Source organism: Lytechinus variegatus, chromosome 19 (genome assembly GCF_018143015.1).
Source record: "Lytechinus variegatus isolate NC3 chromosome 19, Lvar_3.0, whole genome shotgun sequence".
Taxonomy (NCBI): Eukaryota; Metazoa; Echinodermata; class Echinoidea; order Temnopleuroida; family Toxopneustidae; genus Lytechinus; species Lytechinus variegatus.
In genome coordinates, this window is record NC_054758.1 from 2,181,435 (window position 1) to 2,193,783 (window position 12,349).

Here is a 12,349-nt window from a genome sequence, read left to right on the forward strand (position 1 = left end):
CAATGTTTGGCTTATTTTCTCTTTTTCTTTGGGGCAAATGCTTAATTTTTTTACACTAACAGTTTCCATTAGACCTGTTAATTCATACCGCTTGGCTCTTATTTAAATTTGATTCTTTATATCATTTTTTCTTAATTAAAAATAGAGATCAAAAAATGAAAATTTTCTTGCCATATTACTTTCCACCAATAGAGGGCGTACACAAAAATATGCCCAAAATTCAAGTTTTTGAGCGCTCTAGTGAATACAAAAATTATTCCCACATTACTAATGATAAATGAATTAAAACTATATGGAAATTAGTAATTTTGGTCACAAAAGTGATATTTAAATGATTTTTTAAAGTGTGTGCTCTATACAGCATTGGCATACCATAGTCCTACCTGTAGATTCTCCACAGGCCAGATGGTAGCAGTGAACAAGTGCTTCGTAAACAACTAAACATACAAAGGTGCAGGCCCAGGCTAGTCCCCATTACGTAACATTCCCGTGTACGCGTACGCAGTACTTCTTTACGTGAAAAACTCATTCATGTCATAAGTTTGACTCACCATTTTAGCTACTAAAACATTGTATTTTATCATGCCACTCGGCTTGAAATACAGTATAACTAATTAAGTATAAGATAAGAAGTAATGCTACTCACGTCATAGGCCTTGTATCACGAAATAAAACGAAATAAAATACAACTCTGGGCATCACTATTCCTGTGACGAGAAAAATTAGCAACACGCCCCCAACGGCTAATTTCAAATTTATTTTACTGCCGCCAGTATGGCGATACAAATTTACAAGAACAACTTAATGTTTTAATACATGAAGATATTGTATTTTTTATAAAAAGATTCCTCCTGTACATAGCACCTATTACAGAAACTAAATAGAATATAATAATTTTCATTAGTGATTTTGGGGAGAAAATATCTGGAAAATGTGTTTTTCTACTCATTTAAAGTAACCTCAAAGGTCGCTCGGGGAACGTCAATCCAAATTTCGTGTTGGGGGCAGGCATTGTTCTCGGGAGGGGGGGGGGGGCTTGGCCCTGGCCCCCTGGAAAGCGGGGGTGCTGAAGCACACTTTATATTTTCCTAGGGGATGCTGCATGTGTTATCCTCCATGTGCAGCACCACCGTGATTCTGGTGAGTGTTGCAAAATGGAGAAATGTAACGAAAATGCTTACATTTTTGTATTGAACCCCCCCCACTCCTTCTTTTGTTTCTTTCCTCGTCAAATCTACATCAGTATCCCTGTAAAAATCGTTACCGCCCCCCATCCAATTTTCATCACAAATATTTATGAATAGCTCTTGTTCATATGCATTTAATCTAACGCAGGGAGTGTGAGATGATTGGAGGTCAATACAACCCACAGATCAGGTTGAACATGTTGAAGGTCTCATAATGTACATATTTAATATAATCTGATTGCGATTTCATTAGGGTTGCAGTGACATGACCTTGTGTTTATAGCGGACCTCGCAATACTACCATAGCTTTGACTACGCTAATCACTTTATAACAATCATGACAAGCATCAATTGATGCTCCTGTAGACAAATTATGATTATACTCACGTATAATTGGTGTTAATATTATTGTAGCTTTGGCCTTTGTATATAATGTTGGTAAATTTGAATAGTTTCAGTACGGTTGTGAAATGAATATGGCTTTCCGTGTGGGTGTTAGTATTTTAGTGTTCCTATTTCTTTTTTTTTTTTGCTTGTCATTTTTTTTTTGGTGCGATTGACGACCTTTTTCACTGAAGTCCTTTTTTTTTTGCTTGTCAATTTTTCGGCGGGCGGTTTTGCCCCCCCCCCCCCCCCCCCTGTGGAAAATCCTAGGTACGCTTTTGGGCATCGACATGACTTTTTAACAAACGCGCGGAAGGCGGGGAGGGTTGGTGGGTGGGAGAGGATCTAAAGATGATGTCCTGTATTTCCCCCTATTTTATATAATAGGGGTATTACCGTATACAATTACCCAACCTCACATGTTATGCTTCATTCCCCTTTCCTTTATTTTCTTCATATTTTTACTACATATACTTAAAAATAACGGGCAGCCCTTCCCCCTCTCTCTTATCTTAACCGTATCCCCTTCCTAGCTCCTTTGTGGAGCGTTGTGGCCCAGTGGATTAGTCTTCGGACTTTGAAACAGAGGGTCGTGGGTTCGAATCCCAGCCATGGCGTAATTTCCTTCAGCAAGAAACTGATCCACAGTGTGCTGCACTCAACCCAGGTGAAGAAAATGGGTACCGGTAGGAAGTAATTCCTTAAAAAGCTGTGTGCGCTATGAACGCCTAGCTTAGCCGGGTAATATAGGAGCGCCTTGAGCACCTAACAAGGTGGATATGTGCGCAATATAAATACCCCTATATTCCTATCATATTCCCTCTATTGCTGTATAATTTTTTTTCAGAACCATGGAATTATAAGGGAGTCATCAAAACCCTATTCATTCCGTGTACAGTTTCATCTGCTGGATGTATAGCCGTGTAGGACAAATGTTTTATAAGTACTACAAAAACCAAATGTTTTATAAGTACTACAAAAACCAAATGTTTTATAAGTACTACAAAAACCAAATGTTTTATAAGTACTACAAAAACCAAATGTTTTATAAGTACTACAAATGGATTAAGACTTTGTATAATAACGCCAGTGGTAAAATAATGAATTATGGTTGGATATCTAAAAGGTTTTCGATTAACAGGGGTGTAAGACAAGGATGTCCATTGTCTGCCCTTTTGTTTATAATTTTGGCAGAAGTTTTATCAGCAAAAGTTAAACAGAATTCAGAAATTAGAGGTATTCAAGTACCTAACCCTGAATCAGATTGTTCAGAGTTCATAGATATTAGCATAGTTCAGTTTGCAGATGATACTACAATTTTTGCAGATTCTGTCAACTCTGTTAAAGAAATAATGAGAGAAGTAGAAAATTTTGGTAAAAATGTCGGTCCCAAAATTAATTGGTCAAAATCTAAGTTCATGAGATTAAATATCAATGTCCAAAACACTGAGGATTTGGAATTTACAGAAAATGCTATAAAATGTCTCGGGGTTTATGTTGGAAAATTTCATAGAGAAGTTGAAATTTTAAATTGGGAAGGTAAAGTGAAGAAAATGAAAAGTACTTTAGATTTATGGAAAATGCGAAAACTAACTTTGTATGGGAAGGTGACTGTCATAAAGCATTTAGTCACTTCTCAATTAGTATATACAGCAACAGCAGTCCCAGTACCATTGAAAATAATTAAATTGGTAAATAGATTAATATACTCTTTTTATGGAATTCCAAAGCTGAAAAGGTCAAGCGAAATGTATGCTGTAATTCTGAAATAGAAGGAGGCCTTAGAATGGTCAATTTAATTTACAAATGTTCTTCTCTTCGTTTATCATGGATTCAAAAATATATCTCAGGTGAAAAAACATCATGGAAAATTTTATTCAATTATTGGATCAGTAAAATTTCTGACATTCCTATGTGTTTGAGATTTAATTGCCAAAAAAATGATATGATAAGAATATGCAAAAGAAAACAGTTACCAGTGTTTTACATTGACCTTTTTAGATCGTGGTCTGAAATAAAGTATATTCACATGTTTAATGTTTGCAATGTAAACCAAGAAATTATCTGGTATAATAGTAATATAAAACATGAGAAAGAAACGTTATTTTTTCAAAACTGGATCAAAGAGGGGATTTATACAGTGGGACAGATTATAGAAGATGGGAATTGGAAAGATTTTTCGTGTATTAGCAACTATTTTAACCGCAGACAATTGCTTACTTCTTTCGAAATGTCAAAACTCAAAAAGGCATTTCCACACTTCTGGTTAGAGAAATTACGTAATACAAGAACCCCACAACGGCTACAAAAAGAAGAACCCAATGTGATTGAGTTAGCAACAGGTGACTCAATAAATGTCGAGAAAATGTCAGCTAAACACTATTATAGTTTGTTAGTGAATAAATATAAAGAAGAACCCGTTTGTTTACATTTTTGGCAAGATCGTTTAGACTTGTCAAACGAATTTGATTGGAGTGAAGTATTTAAATTCAAATTTCAACAAATTAATGACAATAAAATAAAACAATTTAATTTTAAACTTTTTCACAAAATATTGCCCAGCAAAGACAATTTATGCAAATGGGGAATTTTGAATGATAATTTATGTTGTACTTGCAATTGCAGAGAAACTATATGTCATTTTTTATTGACATGCAAAAAAGTGAGGTTATTTTGGAAAATAGTTTCGTGTCTTATTCGGAATATTTTTGGCCTTGATATTGACATTAATGAAAAAATTATTATTATAGGATATGATATAGGCAACCGAAAAACAAAACTCGTCAATTTCATCCTTAATTATGCCCAATATACTGTATATAAGAATTATGTCAAAGAATGTAATGATAAAAAGAAACATGTGTTACATGGAAACTATTTATTGAAAGATCTGAAAGCAGAAATAAAATTTCACCTAAGTTTAAAGTATAATCAGAAAAGATTTAATGAAACTGAGTTGCGGAAGATACGTTTTTACTTTGAGTGAATACACTACCAGTCGCGGTTTTTATGGTCCGCTGTTGGTTGGCCTGTTGGAGCCGGAGAACAATGGATTCAGTCCACTGAATCTATTGTTCTCTGGTTCACGACGGGTGACAGCGGGCCGAGGAATTGTGACTGGTAGTGTAAGTAACATATTTTATTGTATTTTTTGTATTTCTTGTAAAATATTGTCGTGTGATATGTGAATTTTGTTAATGTAAAAACCTGTATCTTTTGATATTTTATGAATAATAAAGTACCTCAATTGAGGATAAATAGAAAAAAAATAAGTACTACAAAAACCAAATGTTTTATAAGTACTACAAAAACTAAGCATGTCAAATTACAGCTCTTAGGGGATCGGATTATGCCCTGAACATTCAAGCCAGTGCATGTCATGTATGCCACGTCATCTTCATCATGAAATTTTAGCTGATATCAAGAATTCAATTATTGATACAGAGACCAGCCATTTGTTAACAGCACGAAATTAATTTCTTGACATCAGAAAAATGAATTTTTGGTCTCACGAATCCATTTACTTGGTGTCGATCAATGAATATTGTTGATATCTGAGAATATGGGTTAAACTTTTAATACGCGTTTGCCATGTTTCCGCATGCCCTGGCGAAGTGTAGTCTGCGGGCACAGACCCTGATTGAAACTCTGATCAACATGTTGGTCTCCACGCAAAGACTAGCGCATATGAAAGCTTGCTGAGGGTGTCCAGTACATGAGAACTTATAGACTGCACATTCAGACCACGCAAACACGAGTGAGGGGTTTGCACAGCAGACTAGGTGAAGACTTTCATGTGCCAAAGTTCGTCTGATCGATTTATTCCCCCTCAATTACATTCACTTTCACCCCAAATATCATCTGATTCAGAGGAGAGTCTGGGTTTCTCAGCAGAACAAAATATACACCCCGAATACTAGATGCAGGTGCCTAGCAACGCTGACTGCCGATACCCTGGGATACATTGGAAACATGACTTCCTTTCTAGTCTTTATTCAGACATCTGTATAATTAAAAAATATGTATAGTAGTTGGCATGATTATATTTCTCCATTATTAATGATTGTAGAAGGAATAGTTGACATTAAATTATGTTGCTGATGACGACGATAATAATTGTGATAATGATAATTAGATATATTTTGATCTAAACTAACTACTATTACTTTACCACTACTACTACTACTACTACTACTACTACTACTACTACTACTACTACTACTACTACCATTACCACTACTACTATTACTATTACCACTACTACTACTAACTACTACTACTACTACTACTACTACTACTACTACTACTACTACTACTACTACCATTACCACTACTACTATTACTATTACCACTGCGACTATTATTACCACTACTACTAATTCTACTACTACCACTACTACTACTACTACTACTACTACTACTACTACTACTACTACTACTACTACTACTACTACCATTACCACTACTACTATTACTATTACCACTACTACTACTAACTACTACTACTACTACTACTACTACTTCTACTACTACTACTATTACTACTACTACCATTACCACTACTACTATTACTATTACCACTGCGACTATTATTACCACTACTACTAATTCTTCTACTACCACTACTACTACTTCTAATACTACTACTACTGCTGCTGCTACTACTACTACTACTACTACTAATAATAATAATAATAATAATAATACTACTACTACTGCTGCTACTACTACTACTACTATTAACAATAATGATAATAACACCGATGAGTTCACTGATAATAACCATAATAATGATAATGATAATATTATCGATGGCAATGACACTACTCAGATACAATTTTGACATTCACTCTTTAGGAATACTATATATCTATATTCAAATCCTTTTTTTTCGGGGGGGGGGGTATATTTTTAAAGGGGGACCCAATGCCGCACTCCTTCCATCTTTACGCCAGTGCCATAGAGGAAAAATGGAGACACTTGAACTTTAATAATAGACACCACACTGTACTTTTAGTCGTCTAGACGATGGGCTCATTATGAAAATGAAGTTGGTCAGTGGAGCATATCTCCAAATCGCAATCACCCTTGCCTGATAATGTTCACATAGTTGGCATTAATATGTAAGAAAAATCACAGCTTAGGGTAAACATTAAGCAGAAGACTTTCAGAGTAGCTTGGAACATTTATCAGTTAAAATATTCCCAGCAGCAACAAAATGTATTGAGTGAATGAATGGTTGTTTGATTTATGTTGATTGATTGAATGATTGATAGGTAGATTGATTCATTCCTTCATTCATTCATTCATTCATTCATTCATTCATTCATTCATTCATTCGTTCGTTCATTCATTCATTCATTCATTCTTTCTTTTTTTTTCTTTCATTCATTCATTCATTCAGTGGAGGTTTCGTGGCCGAGTGTTCTAAGACGCCTTACTATACATGGAAAGGCCGGGGGTTCAATCCCCGGCCGCGGCACCTATGCCCTTAAGCAAGGCATTAAATGTACAATGCTCTTTCATCCTGCTTCCAAATACATGTAAAAGGAAATAATATATGCATTATTTTGTAACTAGGTGAACACTTGTTCAAAGAAATCATTTTCTTCATTGGTCAATGATTTCGATTGTGGTTAGATATGGTAAAGATGGGTCCAGCAGAATTTGACCTAGGAATTTGTAGAACTAGATTGAGTATATCTATTTTTGCTAAGTTTAAAACTACAAGGCGTTTACAAGACGATTCTACATCAGTTATGGACAGCTCCGCATTTGAATATTTTAAAACATGACAGTGTTAATATTAACCATCGAATGAACCATTTTTTTTTCTTCAAACAGGGTTGATTCTCCAAGTAAACAATTGAAATTCGGGGCAAATTCAAATCTTCAAGCTGGTGACTATACTAATTAGGGCCAACTTTCATAACAGTACAAAAATGCACCTTTGCAATATATATATATATATTGCAAAGGTGTTTATGAAACAAAAATATGACTAGAATAACAGTTGCACCAATGCAGCTGACCCTATCAACTCGTAAATTTTGACTGATTTTGTTTAGAGTGTATATATACATATTTGGACAGGAATCAAGATTATTAGGCTTTTTGGAAGATTTTAACTTTATATGCATGAAAAAAAGGGAGAGATTTGTACTTACTCGGATTTACTTGTTTTAATCCAAAAAAGCAAAATCAATGCTGATTGATGCTGTCCAAGCTCTGTTCGTCAGTACACCACAACATATCCAAAGAGTAACATTTAAACTATTTCTTAAATCCAGGTACGTATACCTGACACGCGGCTCTCTACATGCTACTGGACAATACGATATTTTGATTAATACCGGCCTTCTGCAAGCCGCGAATTCGCAGGAGCCCGCGTAAATTTATTCGCAGGCGGCACGTAGAACTGGGTATTGTGACAGCAACATTCGTGCAATCGATCGTTATGAAGTGCTTTTTCCGCGCGACACTGTCCAGCAGCATCGCATCGCTGGCACTGCTAGGCTTGTTGCACCAGTCGTTTAATGTGTAGTTATTAAACTTGTTTGTTTTTAATTGTTGGGTTTTTCTAGCTATTGTGATTTAAACCATAGATTCAACATCAGTATGGCAAGAAAAGCACCATTGGGATATCCGGAATCTTGAAGATGGCATGTACTTTACTTTTATTACTTTTTTGTGAATGACTGACGTAAATATCAATTATTGATAATGTTTAATAGTTTATAGATTGCTTGAGGTTTAATATTAAATCGAACTTTAATCCATTCCGTCACCGTTTCCTATAACAATCTTACTCTCATTTTCATTTCATCCGGGTGCAAAATACAGAATGCATTTGAGAAATATTCATAAGTCCGAGAAAGCGTGCATTTTTTATTTTTTTTATAAGAACAATAATTACGGACTCTATACGTCTTGTAAAACAATTATCAGTTATCTATGAGCATAAGAGACGCAAACAATCTTATACTATGAACTACATCCCTCATTGTTGTACTTATCTTTTGTAAAGGTAAACTTGATCAGGGAAAATCAAATTTTTTCATATTGGTGTACTGCCCTCTTGCAAAAAATACAGGACAGCATGTTATTCGTTTCTAGTTATAAACATCATAAATGTACGTATTAACATGCTAAGGTATCCTTAATTTTCATACTCATGATGGCATTGGTATTTTGGCAAAGCATTTTCCTTTTTAAATGCGTATGTATATAAAAAATAACCTAATAAATCATAATGGTAACAAAATATCTGAAAGGGTTGAAATACATTAAGCAACGCAGTTAGTGCTTGATCCTGAACATTTCAACAAAAACTTATGAAAAAACATAGAACCTCATAATTGTTAACATCACCATTCTTCCACCCGGCCTTATCACCATCATCACCATCATCACCACCACCACCACCATCATCATCATCATCATCATCATCATTATCATCATTATCATCATCATCACCATCACCCCCACCACCACCATCATCATCATCCTCGTCATCATCATCATTATCACCATCATCACCATCATCATCATCACCACCATCAATCATCATCCCCCATCATCACAAATATCGTCATCAGCATCATCACCAACATCTTCATTATCGTGATCATCATCAACATCACCGTCACCATCATCATCATCAATCATCTTTCATGGTGAGTTTGGTGATGGTGGTGATTTCTTGTTTTGGGGGTTTAATTTGTGAGTAATAGGAAGAAAAAGCCCGGGAAGAACGTATAAAAAGAGAGATTTGGGCGTTTAAATCTCTATTACTTCCCGGGTTTTTTCGAGTAGAAAAATGTGCACCTTTACAAGTTGTCTTGCCCTATATCAAAACACCTCGGTGTCACCCCTGCATAGATCTCATCAGACAATCATAAATTTAAAAAGCAAACTGGACAATTTTGTTTCAATATATTCGATGTCTATTTCAAATAGTATTCTTCATTTGTACAATTTACATCTGCAAAAAAAATCAATAAAAGTTACTTCACTACAGTTCAATTCCAATAAAGCATTTTACAAAGTTACATTTAGAAAATATAGCCAATAATACATAAAACATCAATGCATTACTACAGTAGTTTGATACATATGACAATATTTTAAAGATATTCCTCATCAAAATATAGATCTTTTTTCAATAAACTATATAACATTCTGAAAATAAAGATTCAAAAGCACCTCACACATAATACACACACTGTGAAGAAAATGAATAAATAAATCATCTTTTTTGTTACCACAAACAAAACACCAATCTGATAAAAATTTATTAATGAAACAAACTATGCATGAAAATAATGGAAGCATATACGAAAAAGATAAATATAAAGGTTTGAAAAGCATGACACAATTATTGAATTAAAAAAAAAAGTTTTGGAACCATGCAATCTCTACCAACTCCTTGTTAGAACCGTCTTTGTGAATTATGCCATTGTTATAAATAATGACGTCAGCGTGGTCTGACAGGAACTCTGTAACACCTGGGTCCTGTTATGAAAAAAAGATTTGATAGTAAATGATCAACTAACTTACCGTCAGCCAATCAGATAGAAGGATTTCAGTAGCTTTTCACCGTTGTTGCAATTTTGTAATACAACAAGTTTTATGAAACGGGCCCCCAGAACGTTTTAGCCAGCGTATATGACGATAACATACACAATGTTATGACAATCCGTTTTCTGCTTATTTCGGCGTTCTTTTTGGCCGCGTATATTTCTTTATAAATGATTCTTCATACGAAAATTTTGAATGGATGATTCATTGTATTGTGTTTTAACAAAATGAAATCCTCGATATCAATGATAAAAAAAAATCTGGTCATGGGGTGATTTCAAGTTCAGTGTTGACCTTTTGGTGTTGGTGTTAGGTCAATTTTTACACGATTATAAACATCAAACATAAAATGAAGATGTTTCCGAAATGTCACTCACTAGTTTTGAGATGTCAGTAATGTGATTTAGATCAAGTTTACAAACTCTGAATAAGTTTTGAAGCAAGGGAAAGCAATCCAAATTTCAACACCAATACCAACACCAAGGCCAACACCGGACTTGGAATTACCCATGGTGGCCCAGTGGTAGAGCGCCCGCCTCATGATCGGGAAGACATGGGTTCGATCCTCTACACTGCAAAAACACCGGTATTGATTTAACACCAGCACGGAATCTATATATGTCCACATATTAGCGTACCTAAGGGGGGCAGCAGACTGCCCCCCCCGATGAGTCACAACAAATGCAGGGGACGTATCCGCCCCCCCCCCTTACGAGTCACAACTGATCCAGGGGACGTGCCCCCTCTCTTTGAGAAGCAAAACTAATAATTTTTAATGTAAAAATGCAATGAAAACAGACGTGTGCCCCCTTTTTAGAACGTATACACCTGTTTTTTTTTTGCTTGTCATTTTTTTCTGATACGAAAGCCTTTATTTGTTGGATGAAGACCTTTTTTTGGCTTGTCAAATTTTTGTTTCGTGGACAAAATCTTCCAAAAGAATTGCCCGCCCCGCCCCCTCCTTTTCGAAAATCCTCCTGTGTCCACACCAGCGTAGTGCTAAACAACACTAGTTTGGTTTTGGTCACATCAAATAGGTGTTTATACGACATTAATTGGTATTAAAATAGCATCGGTTTGATTTCAAACTGGTGTTGATTCAATACTTCTCTGGTGTGGACATAATTCAACTCAATTCAATTTAATTCAAATAAAACATTTATTTTCTTTCATCTCATAACATAATATATTTGTCTTGTAAACATAAGTTCATACATAAATCAATTTGTTAGTAGATTCCGGGCTGGTGTTAAATCAAAACACCAGCAGTATAGTAGTCTTATGTATTATCATTATTATTATTATCTTTATTATTTATTAGTCTTGCTATCATTACCATTACCATCATCATTTTTCATACTAATATAACCCCTTGAAATGGGATCAAATGAGAAAACGGCTGGTCACCGAGATAGACTTGCTAACACGTCCAAGTGTAACAGTCACCTGAAAGGAAAGGAACTCTGAAATGTAATAATCATGATAATGGTCATCTTTGTTTCCGATGATGCCTAAACTATTGAAAAATTTCGTATTTAGCATTGAATATCTGAGCAACAAGATAATGTCATTATTTAGTATGATGATATATACAATGTATTAGGGCCAAATGGTACACTGTGCAAAATACGCTCCGTTTTTTTGAAAATAAAATGTTATGTAGGTATAAAACAAAAGTAGAATAAAACATAAAAGTTAATGAATAAATTTTAAGCAATAATCAATTAATCACCCAAATACCTTTTTGCAATTTGAACGAGATGGTGGGCTATATGCTTTTAAGCGAAAAAAAATTAATAGTACGAAAAAATTGCACATTTATATGTAATACTCTAAAAACCGTATATGTACAAAATTGTAGAATGTTTAAAGATTAATTTACAGTACGATAATAAATGTGACGTCACATACAAGACAAATATAATTTTTCGAAATTTTTTGGATCGTGATACTACAAACACAATACAATTTATGTAATTCATTAATGGAAAGAACTAATCGGATGAAATGTAAAAGTTGTTTCGAGGTAGTATATACAATGTGCAACTATAGATACAAACGAAAGTACATAGGCCTACGTGTAAGAGTAGACTGTCATTTAAAACACTCATACAATAAATTTCGCAAAGTTTCACAAAAAAGTTATATTCATTTCTGGTTCGGTATGCAAATTAGGGGTCCGAGGACATCACCATTCA